The following is a 15009-nucleotide window of genomic DNA, read 5'->3' as shown; positions in this document are numbered from 1 at the left end:
ATTGACATTGAATATCAAATATGATAATTACTTTAGAGTTCGCCAATGTTTAACTATACAATGATTTTTAATTAAATATTTTTTTGCCAAATACAAATAGCAATGTGGCAATTATTTTAAACAATTAATTTTTTTTAAATAAGATAAAAGGATATGAAGAAGACATCTAACTCTTTTAGATATACAGATATATATCGATACATGCGTAAGGAGAGACATAGAGAGAGTTATTTTCATTGTTCATGAGTGCGTTTTAAGTAGATTAGATTGCTGCTGCTAAATAGTTATATCATTCTTTGGAACTTACTTTTTTTGTGGAGGTCAGTATTGTATTTTTTTTATTCATCATGCCTACTGATTTTGCTTTGGCAAGGTTGAATAGGATAAATATTTTGAAGAGGAAAAAGCATTCAAGTTACAACAAAGAGGAGGTGTGTTATTGCAAGTTTTTTCTTTTTGATTTTTTATGTAGTTTTATTAGTGATAAAATTTTATATTAGTTAATGTTGTGGTTCATAAATTTTTTCGTCCAATTTATTGTTGGTTTCTTATGCAGTTACTAAGGCAAGAGTTGTAACTCAAGCAACTCAATTTAATTATTGTAAGTGTTTGTAATTTGATTAAATATATTGTTTTAAATGTGCATGATCCAACATTTTTTTGTTTTTGTTAATTTATTATAATCTTTTTCAATATTTCTAGCTAGCTGTCTTCCAACAAGTTCATCTATTACTATGTCAGGTAGTATTATAGTAAAATTTAAAAAATTTACATATATTATATTTATTTATTTTCATTAAATATAATAATTTATAATTTTCTTTCTGATTAGGATTTTTTTTAAATTGTCATTTTATTAACAGATGTAATTGATCCTTCCATAAGTATTAGACCTATAGAAGATGATATTGCTGATCATCCGTTATTTGCACAAAGTGAAATCCAAGGTTATATTAATTCTTTATTTATTTATTTATTAAATTGAAGTTTTAAAATAATTTATTTCATATTTTTTTTTCTTTTAGAATGTCTTGATATCGGTGATCCTGATTGTGCATGTGTTTGGTGTGGAGCTGTTTTTTGGTATTTAGAACGTGTTGAAAAAGATTCAAGACAAAATCAGCCTATATTTTCTGTGTGCTGTGCTAAAGGGAAGGTTCAATTACCGTTCTTACAGAGAGCACCAGATTTATTGGTTAATTTAATTAATGGTACCGATGCAAAGAGCCAATATTTTCAAAAGAATATACGATCATACAATAGTATGTTTGCATTCACATCATTTGGAGGTAAAGTTGTTAGTTCTATTAACAATGGTCAGGGTCCACCCCAATTTATTGTTAGTGGACAAAACTATCATAGAATTGGTAGTTTATTACCCTCAGATGGTGAAAGACCTAAGTTTGCACAACTCTACATTTACGACACAGTGCATGAAGTTAATAATCGACAAAGCATTTTTAGGTATGTTTTTGTTTAAATATTGGCGCAATGAATATTATAAGATTGTTATTATTATTCATTTATTCTATAAATTTCTATAATTTTGTTTATTTTTTCAGCCATGGATCAGATGTGGATACAGAATTGATTGTTAGTCTAATACATATGATTGATGAACATAATGTGGTAGCAAAGTCATTTCGAAGAGTTAGAGGATTCTATGAGGATCACCGATCAGAAATTTTTAGTCTTAGATTGTTCTCTCATAGATCTTTTGATCGAAGAACATATAATTCTCCCTCTTGTGATGAGATTGCTGCTTTGATTGTTGGTGATTTTGATAGTTCAGATCAAGGGCGAGATATTATTCTTCGATCTATAGATGGCCAATTGAAGCGAATTTATGAAACTCATCCTTTATACTGGCCATTACAATATCCTTTGCTTTTTCCCTATGGTGAAGATGGTTTTGAGAATAATATACCTTATAGAGGTGTTCGAACTATAAATGTGCGTGGAAGAAGAACTAAAGTTTCTCTGCGGGAGTTCATATGTTTTCGGTTACAAATTAGAGAGACAGAAGAAAGCATTATTCATAAAGCTAGAAGATTGTTTCAACGGTTTGTTGTTGATAGTTTTTCGATGGTCGAGTCACAACGACTTTATGAGATACGGAAGAAACAAAGTACTATACGTGGAGAATTTTTGAGTGGAATTGAAGAAGCTATGCAGCATGGAGATACAGAAGCTTCCTCAATTGGTACACGTGTTATTTTACCTTCTTCTTTCACTGGTGGTAGAAGATATATGTTTAACAATTGTCAAGATGCTATGGCAATTTGTAAGCATTTTGGTTATCCGGATCTATTTATGACAATGACGTGCAATCCAAATTGGCCTGAATTTCAAAGATATACGAGTGTTGATGGTATTCCAATTGCTGAGCGTCCAGATATTTCATGTCGAGTTTTTCATGCGAAAATGAAGTGTTTATTAGAAGATTTGAAAAGTGGTGTTTTCTTTGGGCCACTTAATGCAGGTATGTGCACCTGTCTCATTTTTTCATTGATTCTTGTTTTTTTTCTAAAACTAATGTTTTTTCTTGTCTAATCTCTTTTTTTAGGAATGTATACAATTGAATTTCAAAAGAGAGGATTGCCGCATGCACATATTTTGCTTTGGCTTGATGGGAGGAGTAGATTGCAATCAAGTGAAATAATAGATGAATTGATATGTGCAGAACTGCCTAATCCTGCAAAATATCCTCTGCTTTATGATGTGGTAACAAAATTTATGATTCATGGTCCGTGTGGTCAATTTCGGTTTAATTCTCCTTGCATGCAAGATGGTAGATGTTCTAAGTTTTATCCTAAGCAGTTTGTTAATGAAACTTACTTTGATCAAGAAGGATATCCCATATATAAACGGCGTGATCTTGGTGTGACCTATAAAACATATGGTGTTGAAGTTGATAATAGATTTGTTGTGCCATATAATCCGCTACTTTTGATGAAGTATCGTGCTCATATTAATTTGGAGTTTTGTAACAAATCAAAATGTTATTAAATATTTATTCAAATATGTTAATAAATGTCCTGATCGCGTAACAGCAACATTGGGTAATAGTAATATTGGGAATCAACACTCTCACGCAATTGATGAGATTAGAGAATACTTTGATTGTCGGTACTTATCTCCATGTGAGTCTATTTGGAGGCTTTTTGCTTATGATATTCATCATCGGTGGCCATCTGTTCAAAGGTTAAGTTTTCATTTACCGAAAGAGCAACATGTTATTTTTGATGATCGTGACTCAATAAGCTCAGTTTTAGTCAGGAATAGAGATTTGGTTACTATGTTTATTGCTTGGATGTTAGCTAACAGGACCTATTCGGAGGGAAGACATTTAACATATGTTGAGTTCCCACAACATTTTGTTTACATTGTTGACAATAGAGAATGGAGACCACGACAAAGGGGATTTTCAGTAGGCAGGTTAAGTTTTGTTCCACTATCAACTGGTGAATTGTTTTATATGCGCCTATTACTAAATGTGCAAAGAGGTTGTACAAGCTTTAAGAGCCTTAGAACAGTTTGTGGCGTGACATATAATACATTTCAAGAAGCTTGTTCATCGTTGGGTTTGTTGACTGATGATAATGAATTCATTCAAGCTATTAAAGAAGCTGCTGAGTTAGGTACAGGTGCTCAACTTAGGCGATTATTTGGAACTTTATTATTATCAGGTTCAATGAGTAGGCCTTTCTCTGTTTGGAATCAAACTTGGATGTATTTATCTGAAGATATCCTTTATCATAGAAGACTCCAGTTACAATATCCAGGTATGAAAAGAAAATTTTATTCGTTGGAATAAAATTTTAAATAATTTTTTATATTTATTGTGTGATGTTATATTATAATTTAGATTTTTGTTTATAATAAGTAATAAAATATAAATTCCACTGTATGAATTTTTTTATAGGATTAAGAATGACATCTGAAGAGTTACAGAATTTTTGTTTGGTTGAGATTGAGAACCTTCTTCAAAATAATGGTAAATCTTTGAAGGATTATGCTGGAATGCCAGTTCCTAATGTTAACTCAATATCTCACTTTTCCAATTCTATGGTGGTGCGTGAATTGCAATATGATATCTCAGAAATGCAGAAGCAACATGATGCATATTTTCATCAATTGACAGTAGAACAGATGAGCATATATCATAGGGTTATTAATTGTGTTTCAAATAAAGAGCATGGTTTCTTTTTTGTGCATGGTTTTGGTGGTACGGGGAAAACATTTTTGTATAAAACATTGTCAACTAGATTGCGATCTGAGAGAAAGATTGTTATTAATGTTGCTTCAAGTGGTATTGCTTCTTTATTGTTACCAGGAGGTAAGACGGCGCATTCTATGTTTAGTATTCCTATTGAATTGAATGAGGAATCAGTTTGTAGAATTAGAATCAATTCACAAAAGGCAGATTTAATTCGTCAAGCAGCTTTAATCATTTGGGATGAAGCTCCAATGACAAATAAGTTAGCATTTGAAGCTGTTGATAGAACTTTTCGAGATTTAATGAAGATTGTTTGTGCTTCCAATGAAAATTTAGTTTTTGGAGGGAAAGTCATTGTTCTAGGCGGAGATTTTAGACAAGTTTTACCAGTTATACCTAAAGGTTCACGTGCTGAAATTGTCATGGCTTCAATAAATTCTTCTTATCTATGGAAGCATTGTGAAGTGTTTAATTTGAGTAGGAATATGCGACTCGAGAGTGGTATTGAAAATTCAAATGTCGATGAGTTAAAATTATTCTCAGAGTGGATTCTTCAAGTTGGAGAAGCTCAATGTGGTATAATAATTAATGATAGACATTTTGTTCGTATTCCTTTAGATCTATCGATTCCTATTACTGATGATCCAATTCATGATATTGTTTCTGCAATATATCCAAATATCTCAGAGAATTCAGCTGATTCTAGATATTTTCAAGATAGAGCTATTCTTGCTGCGACTATTGAGATTGTTGAGGAAGTCAATGATCATATTGTTAATTTACTACCAGGGGAGATGACAGAATATTTGAGCTCAGATAGCATATGTGGCAGTGATGCAAATGTTGACATTGACATTGATTGGATCAATGTTGAATTTTTAAATCAGATCAGATGCTCTGGATTACCAAATCATTCTTTGAAGTTGAAAAAAGGTGTTCCTGTTATTTTATTGAGAAATATTGACCCTGCTGGTGGATTATGCAATGGTACTAGACTTATTGTTCACAGTCTTGGAAGAAATGTGATTACTGCAGATATTGTTTCTGGTAGTAATGTTGGGGATAGAGTATTCATTTCCCGAGTAAATTTGATTCCAAGTGATTCTGGTTTACCTTTCAAATTTCAACGTAGGCAATTTCCACTGGCATTGTGCTTCGCAATGACAATTAACAAAAGTCAAGGTCAAACCTTATCAACTGTGGGATTATTTTTACGTCGTCCAGTTTTTTCACATGGGCAACTTTATGTGGCTATATCACGTGTGAGGTACAAAAAGGGATTGAAAATTTTATTGTGCGATGAGAATAGACCAGAGGACGACTTGACAGAAAATATAGTATTCACAGAAGTTTTCAATAAAATTTTCGGTAAGTTCTTTTATTTTCTCATTTGAATTTAATCATTAGTTTTCTATATTTTATATCTTATTTCATTGAATTTGTTGTTAAATCCTACTAAATTGTCAAATGATATAATTGAATTTATATTTTTATATTGTAATTATAATGTTATTATAAAATAAATAATTGTAAAAAAATCTTTAAATAAAGGTTACTATATATTTTATTTTACTTTTGTAACATTACGAGTGTATTTGGTTTAGTGTTTTGAGTTTTAAATTCAACTTTAATTTTGTTGAAAGCTTCTTTTTTTATTTTTAAATACAAACATGCCTTTAGTCTAGCTTATGTTTACCTGAAAATAAAAATTCTAAGTTTTGTATTCACTTTTTATTATTAAACTATTAATTAAAGAAATTTATTTTATATTTATCACTTTTCTCATCATGATTTATACAATGAATTTTGTTGTTTTTTTTCTTTTTATAACTATGTCTCTAATACTCCCTGATGCAGAATTATTATTTTTTGGTTATGTGAGTTTCCTTTCTTTATTGTTCTTTTTATTTATTTTTGTATGGAGGTCTTTTTTTAAACTTTGTAATGTAATTCTATTAATTTCATTAGACAAACCAAATTAAATAAAATAAATTTTTCTAGAAGTAATATTAGAATCATAAGTACTAAAAAATTATAGCCAAAAGAGTACTAAAAAGTACTGAGAATATTAGAAAAAGAATATTAAAATTTATTTAAATATGTAAAATAAAATGAAAATATTGTATAAAATAATTATTTAAATTTATGTCTTTTTCAATAATTTTTTTTATCTAAAATAACATTTACTTGACCAAGGACACATTCAGAAATTTTTTGAACAGGGAATCGAAAATTAAATATTTAATAATATTTATATAATTAATATTGTATTATATAATTGATGATATTATTTTTTTATTTTTTAAAAAAATTATTAATAAATGCTATATTGAAACAGAAATTTCTACTAAAAACTAATTTTTATATTTGATATCATTCATAATAACAAAAATTTTAATTTTTATCCTTTATTATTATAAATAATGTAACATGAATGATATAGATCAGTTATTCGAATATTTTTAGTATATGCATTTAAAATAATTAATTAACAAAATATGTAAAATATTCATACTAATATATAATTTAATATGTAATTATTTCAATATTATGAGAAAATAAATAAATATTGAAATATTTTAAATTATATATATATATATATATATATATATACTTTTTTACTATTTAATTAGAATTTGTTATAAAAATCAAAGTCTTTTTTATATGATAATAGATTTAAAAGTTAAGAAAAAAATTAATAAGATACAAGGCACAATAAAAAAAGAATTCATCAAAACAAATGGTTAATGAAAAAAAATAAAGAATAGGAGGAACAATTAAAAAAGATTTATTAATCAAAATGATTCGTCTAAAAAAATGTAAAAAATATTTTAATTAGTCACTAGACTAACAACTTAATTTAAATTTAAATGTATCATCATATAATATATAAAAGTTTTAAAATTTTTTGACGGCCATGACCCATGACCCCACTAGCCCCTTCTAAATCGGCATCTGTATTTGACTGCTATCTATTTTATACTAAAATTGCTAAACATAAACCAAATTATGAAATTAACACTAACTCACTCTTAATAAAAAATAATTTTGTAGTCTATTTTATGCAACCTCTTATTTACAAATTTCAATCCAAATACACACTATATTTTTGTCTACAATTATCATAAAAGCTTATTATTTATAAAAGAAAATATTAATTATTTAAAAAAATTAAACATTCTTTTATGTATGAGTTCACGAGAAGATGTATGTAATTAATTTATTTCTTTTTTTTAATAGATCAATAGAAATGGTACTATCCAACCAATTTGTTCTTTCCCAATATTTGATGGAGTGCCTCAGATGGCAGAGAAGCTGAGAAGGTACGTGTAGTCATATTAACTGTTACAGTGGCTAAACTAATGTGAGTTGGTGTAAACGTGTAGAGAAGGTTTTTCAGAAGAGCTGTTGATATATCAAATCAAAAAAATTGAACTCAAGTGTTTGACTAAATTAAATTTATTTATTTATTTATATGGGACTCAGACTTCGAAGATTGGAGACAAAAACTATCAGAAAAAACTTCGTTCTTTGTTTCTCTTGCAAAGTCTTTCATAGTTCATACCTTTACAATCAAAATGCAACTTCAGAACAATATGGAAGACAAGGTTGATTCGATCAAGTGTATTACAGCATGGAAGGAATCGTGGAGGTTAAGAGTGAAAATTGTTAGGCTGTGGTTTTATACAGATCCATTAGCAGAGGATAACGAAAAATTGCTTCATATGATACTAATGGATCAAAATGTGAGTAGTTTTATTTTCATTTATATTCATATTGATATCAAAATCTTTTGTTTTCATGTTTTTTGTAATATGAAATAATAATTTTTTTTCTTTCTTTTTTCTTGAGTTTAGCTGGATAAAATACAGGCTACCGTCAAAGAACCTTACATATCAATATTTGTTGATGATTTATATGTTGGTGGTGCTTTTTGTATGACAAGTTTTTCTGTTGTGCCCAATATTGGGATCATGAAGATGACTCATCATCGTTTTAAGCTACTTTTTCAAAAAGGAACCACTGTTATACCAGAACCAAGTCTCCAAATTCGTGATTCTGGGTTCAGTTTTTGTTCAATGTTCGAAATACTTGAAAAAAAATCAGATTACCATTATCTAATAGGTATGTTATTATAATACTACTAATTTTATTTGTAAATTTTTTATTTTAATCATGTCGATATAAATGAGAATCGTATATGTTCCATCTTTTATTTATCTAATTTAAAGTTATACTATTATTTTTTTACTATTCAGACTTTATAGGAGTTATCACTTCGGTTCGTCACCAAACGGAAGTTGACTACTATGGAAAGAAGCTTAAGCTAATGATTTTGGAAATCTATGCTGATGGGTATTATATTTTGGAAAAATCATATTCAAATTTAATTATTTTTTCTATTATATACCTTTTAGTTTGATGTTTCTGAATCCAAATTTTATAGGAAAAAGGTCCAATGCAACGTGTTCGGAAAATGCTGTGATTCTTTGGATAATTCCATTCTGATGAAATTCGAAAGACTGCCTGTTATTGTGCTCCAATCTTTTAAAATCAAAGTATATGGAGGTTTGTGTTATAATTAACAAATGATTTCTCGAATAATTTTGTCTTAGGATGTCTAATCTTTGAATTATTCTGTAAAAGAAGTTATTGTACTTATATCTTTGTTTTATCTTTGGGTTTCTTATTCAGATGAAGTATGTCTACAAAATGTATTGAATGTCTCCGATATTCTTATTAATCCAGATTTACAAGAAACTGTTAGATTTCTTGAGAGGTTAGTTATTTGATTTAAATTTTTTCTCTGTTTTAATTCTATCTTTGAAGTTTTTTCTATTAGTATTATAAATTAATGATTTATTGTTGTTATCTGTAGGCTTGATGTTGCTTCTTATCATTTCTTTAGCTTTAAGAAGAATATTCATGGTTCATTAGTTTCCTATATTAATCATGATTCATTCGATTGGAGGCGCATCCGTACAATTCAACTAATTCAACAAAAGATGGAGGTAATTTTTCATTTGTGTGGTTCATACCGTCGTATTTTTAACTTGAATTTATTTTTTAAACCAGTCTTGTTTGCCAAACTTTTATAATTTCATTTTATGTGCTCAATTCTTTCCAGAATGGATTCTTCTTTGTTGCGGGTAAAATTAAACAAGTTGTTGGTGATGGTCATTGGTGGTCTTTCTCGTGTGTTTGTGGACACAGCGTTCAGAAGCATTCACATGAAAATTTCTATTGTCAAGTTTGTGACAAAAATATTGATAATGTCATTGCTAGGTATTTATTTTAAATATGTATAATATAACTCTGCATTGGCAAAATCTGTTCTTGCTTTTAGCTTTTTTTTATACGTTTAAAATATAATACATAACTGTTTTTTATGCATTTCCTTAGCTATAGAGTAAAAATAATTGTGGAAGATAGTACTTCAAGTGGAATCTTTGTTCTCCTTAATGCTGCTGCAACTAAATTATTTGGAAAATCTTGCTCTGTCGCTTTGGATCAGTTTCAGAAAGAGTTGAATGTGAGTTACGTTTATTTTTTAAAACAATCATCTATTTGTCAGTTTCAAGTCTTTATATTTAGTTCATTATGTGGTTTATATCTTCTTATTTGTGTATGTCAGGATTTTAATCATCCATTGCATCATGCTTTTTTTGAGGTTGTTGTTGGAAAAGAATTAATTCTCAAAATTGAGTTCACAGAGTTGATTAAGGAAGAATTTGGTGGAATGTTCAAAGTTATTACAATACTGGATGACAGACAGACAGGTTTAGGGTTGAGTGTTGATTCACATATAAATGTATGTTTACATTCTATTTGTAACTTTTATATAATGCTTCCTTAGCTTCATAGATATAAATTTGTCAATTTTTGTTTGCAATGTATTTTTTATTTATTTTTTATGTAAATGTACTCATTTGGTATTTTTTCTTTATACTGTAGGATACTTTTCAAGCACCTGCGTACACTCCAATATGTGAAGCTGATTTTCATTATTCTGAAATAGAAAAATATACAAGTCGAATTCCATTTGATGCTTCTATTGATGCTAACAATATTGATGAGATGTTGCTGGATTCTATTTCAACTGGTTTCAATTGTGCAACTCCCGATCCAGTATATTCTAATATTGATTACGTGAATTTTTTTATTTATTAAAGAATTAAGAATGTTAATTGTTTTTTATTACTGCCATAAAAAATGAAATATTCTTTGCAAAAATTATCTATTGAGCAATTTTGTCATATTTATTGTTATTAATCATATGTTTATCTTTTCTAAAAATGGCCTCTGCATAGGATGTATATGGTTTGTTGCTTGGATCTATAGTCTCTGTCATAAAGGAACAAAAATGGTGGTACTCATCTTGTCTTTGTGGTGGAGTTACTCGTGCAATTAAAGGATCATTTTTTTGTGACATGTGTGAACTTGAATGTGTTGATGTTATACCCAGGTTTGCACAAAGAGTTGATTTTATCCGGTTTTTTTTTTTAATTCCAATGATTTTTCAAAATCAAGTAATTCCTTATTTTGTTCACTTACATACTTTTTAGATAAATGTTAAGCCATCAAAATGATCTTTTATATATTTCTTTTGTGTTATTATTATACAGTTACCGAATTAAGGTGATTATTTCTCATGCAAACGGTAGCAATGTGTTTCTGCTTCATGATCGTGAGATTACTCAAATAATTAAGAAAAGATGCTCTGCTTTGCTAAATGAAAATCCCCATTTGAAACAGGTTCATTTATGTTTCTTATAGTTTTTTTCTGATTTTTTAAATTTTTAACGTAGGCTGATATTGATTATAGAATATTTTTTCTCATTAGACTCATTGTAATTCCATTCCTTCTTATGATTTGTTTCATTTCTTATTTAATTTTTTTGAATTTAGACTAATACTGAACGTAAAGTTCCTCCCGAACTGGGTAACTATTTGATTCAAAGGAAGATGGTTTTCATGATTGATCCTCGACCTCTGGGGTATCAGTATAACACAAGTGTGTATATGGTTCATCGGATTTGTGATGATATGTCATTGGTTAATCTTTTTAAAGCTGCTGCTTCCATGCATGATAAAAAGGTGATCGATGTAATATTTTCGAATATAAATCTTTGTATTATATATGCTTTAGTTATGTTGCTATTTTTATTTATATTTAATTTGGTTAAATATTTAGTTTATTTTAAAATTTTAAAATTTTCAAATGTGTCCATTTTCAGAGAGGTTTGATTCAGAATAAGTTCCCTGATAGTATTACTAAAAATGAAAAAGCTGAGAGCTCATCCTCACGTTTGCTGACAATGGATGATTTTCAAAAATTATATCAAGTGGTGGATACCAAAGTATGATAAGTTTAAATTATTGATTCTTTTTAGAAGTTAATTTTTTTATTACTTTCATCTTTTAATTAGTAATTATAAGTTTCAAAATTCTTTATTTTATGGTTGTAGGAATACTTCATGGATATTGGCTGTCTATCAGAAGCAACTGTTAACATGGAAAAAAAGGTGTCTTAATTGTAATTCTTTTCTTACGATGTACAACTATTTTTCATAATTTTATTTTAAGAATTGGGATTGAATTTTAAAAAATGATTACTATTAGTTTAACTTTATTATATATTTGTACTTATTAGCATTTGATATTTATTTTTGTATAGATGGATGATTCTTTGTTGGATGAGGAAGTAGATTGTGCTAGCAGCATGGCTTTACCAGATTCGTCTTCTTATGGTGTAGCTGAACATGAACTTCAAAATGCATTTAAAATATGCATGCAACATCAATCTGATCCGACCTCAATGCATTAAAATAGAAATATGTTTTCAGTTGTATTTTGTTCTTTTTGGATTTTGTCTTGATTTTGTGAATTTAGAGCAAAATTCTCCAAGATGAATTAATATGTATTTTCGTTATCCCTCATGTGATCGAAACTATTATATTTATATTAAGATATTGGTGAACTTTGTATGAAATATTTTGTTTTGATTAATATGTATTTTAGTTGATTATATTTTAAATGAGTTATTATATAAATATATTTAGAAATTGATTGTGTTAATACCAAAATTTTAAACTAAATTGTTGAATGTATTTAAAATTTTAATGTTATTATCTCTATAATTTAAATATTTTCATTACACTAAATTAAATGTTTTTATATATTTTATATACATAACCATTTAGAGTTATACATATATAATTAAATTTAATAAAAAAATCATATTTAAGACCGTGCGAATGCACGGGGTATACTACTAGTAATTCATATAATTGTTTACCTAACACTCCTCAAAAATAAAAGAGCAACAAATAAGCAAGCAATTTTTGCATTAAATGACAGCCAGATCATGGGAAAATTACGTTTTTGTCCCCAGAGCTATATTATCCCTTGCTCCCATTTTAGGGAAAAAAAAAAGAAAGGTAAAGAAAATGAAAAAATTATTGCTCTGAGCAACTACTTTACAGGATTCATGAGAATGTCGTCTTTGAAATTTGAAATATTTGAAAAAAAATCTCTTCTTTGCAAAGTACCCAAATGCTAAATTGTCAATAACCATAGAATGCAGTAGTATTCTTCAAATTTATTTGGTCATTTAAGTGAAAGAACCGTAGATTAAACAAAAGACACGCAACCAAACCTTGTTGAAATTCTTCGATCAGTATCATCATTCTTTAAATTCATCAGCACCTTCATTCTTGCGTATTGCCATTTATACAAAGCAATGCACAAAAGCATACAAAGTAGATTCTTTTGTAGATATAGAAACCGTACTTGCAATTGCCTCCATTTCTTCTTGTAATAGAAGAGGATCAAGATGCTCACCTTGATCCCATCATCAATTGAGTGATGAGTGATACCAACTCTATGATCAGAGTTACACGGCCTTGAAAAAAGTTGCATGTTCGGATGGTAATCTATATACAGCTAGTTTAATAGATGAGAAATGTGGGAGGATATCAAAATTTATTATTTTGTCTGTTATTTTTAGTTATTAATTTATTTTTTTAGTATAATAATATAATAATAACTAAAATAAATAAATTTTGATCATTATCTAATATTTTTTTAATTTATTATTTATTCGTAAATTAATTTAATTATATAAATAATATTTTGTAAGAGATTGACAAACTTTTAAATGAAATTTTGATTCGCAAAAAATTAGTCTTTAATTTTTTGGCCTGACAAGTTGGTAATTCCATGAAGAAATTAAAAGCAATAAATAATTAATTTTTAATTACTTAATATTAATTAATAATTTTGTATGAATATTTTTTATTCGTTTTTTAAATATTAGAGATTTAAAATAAAAAATTAAAAACAATAGCTAATATTGTAAATACAAATATTTAACTAAAAATGTTATAGATAAAAGTATAAATCTATCAATAATAAAAGAAATTTTATTCTTGAATTGAGTTTCATAATTATATAATTGTCTTTAAAATTTAGGATACATCACACATTTAAAATGATTTGACTCTAATATTAAGTAATTGTTCTATTTTAAATTAAGTTATGAATTTGTCTTATACAAATCGTTTTAAATCGACACTACAAAAATACAAGATAAATATATAATTTATCCTAAAAAAATATAATAATTTTTTTCATATAAGTTTAAAGGTTAATGTAGATCAAATGTCATTTCTTATTATATTTAAAGGAGAGATTGAGAAAGATCTAAAGATTAAGACTAAATTAAGTATAGTATAAAGTATATAAAATTAAATTATAATTTAGTTTTTTGTTTGGTTTAAGATATAAATAAGAATATAAATTAACTCATGAGTAATAGCTCAAATGGTATAGTCTCTCCATACTCAATAAAGAGGCTGCGGGTTCGAGTCTCCTATCTTTGGTAAAAAAAAAAAAGAAGATATAAATAAAAATATTTATTAAAATACTTTTATTTATTAAAAAAATATTATTAAAGTTTCCGTTTTCATTTAAAAAAAATTAATTTCTTGATGTTTTTACTTTTAAAAACAATAAATATATTGAAATTATGTATCACAAGACTAAAATTTTAACATCAAATATAATACTAAATCACAATTTCCATTCTAATTTCTGAAAATAAATACTACTTTAAAGATGTATTTATTTTAAGTTTACGTATTATTTCTTATATATTGGACAATCATAAATTATATCTTATTGAGTAGTTAATTTTAAATAATTATTTTATTATGATTTGACTATATATATATATATATATATATATATATATATATATATATATATATATATATATATATATATATATATATATATATTACACTCTATTCTTTTCGGATAATTGAATGTTGAGTATCATTATTATTTTTTTGAAAAAAAAAATCTTAGCATAAATCAAAATCTAAGGTGCATGATAGTTGATACCCGTAACTTAAACACAAACAAAAAAACAAAATAGTCATGCTAAATATTTTTACATTTCAAACTTTGAATCCCTCCTTCTGTAACGAGGGTCGAACCCATGATATCAGGCTTGAATGTGACACGTAATAAATTATGTTTTCAACTGCTAACGAAGGTTTTTCAAAATAGTGTTGCATGTTGACATCACAATATATTTGAATGCACAATAGAATTATTTAATTATAGATTATTTTAAAGATTCAAATTAATTATTTATCTTAATCTTATCTTTTCCTTTTTTATTTTATTGAAACTCAGTTTAGTTTAAAATTTAAAATAAAAATATTCAGTGATATATCTACTTTCTAATTTTATAAATACATTATACATAATACAATCTCAAC

The 15009-nt window shown here is 27.2% G+C and overlaps 1 long non-coding RNA gene across 1 annotated transcript; it reads left to right on the top strand.

Moving 5' to 3' along the window:
* The first annotated feature begins 11320 nt into the window (after positions 1 to 11320).
* LOC140178214 (uncharacterized) lies at positions 11321 to 12129 on the top strand. The gene is made up of 3 exons (XR_011870479.1): positions 11321 to 11580; positions 11689 to 11745; positions 11898 to 12129. It is a non-coding gene; the product is annotated as an uncharacterized lncRNA (long non-coding RNA).
* Positions 12130 to 15009: the final 2880 nt, after the last annotated feature.

Source organism: Arachis hypogaea, chromosome 13 (assembly GCF_003086295.3).
Source record: "Arachis hypogaea cultivar Tifrunner chromosome 13, arahy.Tifrunner.gnm2.J5K5, whole genome shotgun sequence".
Classification (NCBI taxonomy): Eukaryota; Viridiplantae; Streptophyta; class Magnoliopsida; order Fabales; family Fabaceae; genus Arachis; species Arachis hypogaea.
Note: the sequence above shows the minus strand (reverse complement) of the source record. Positions and strands in the feature narration are given on the sequence as shown.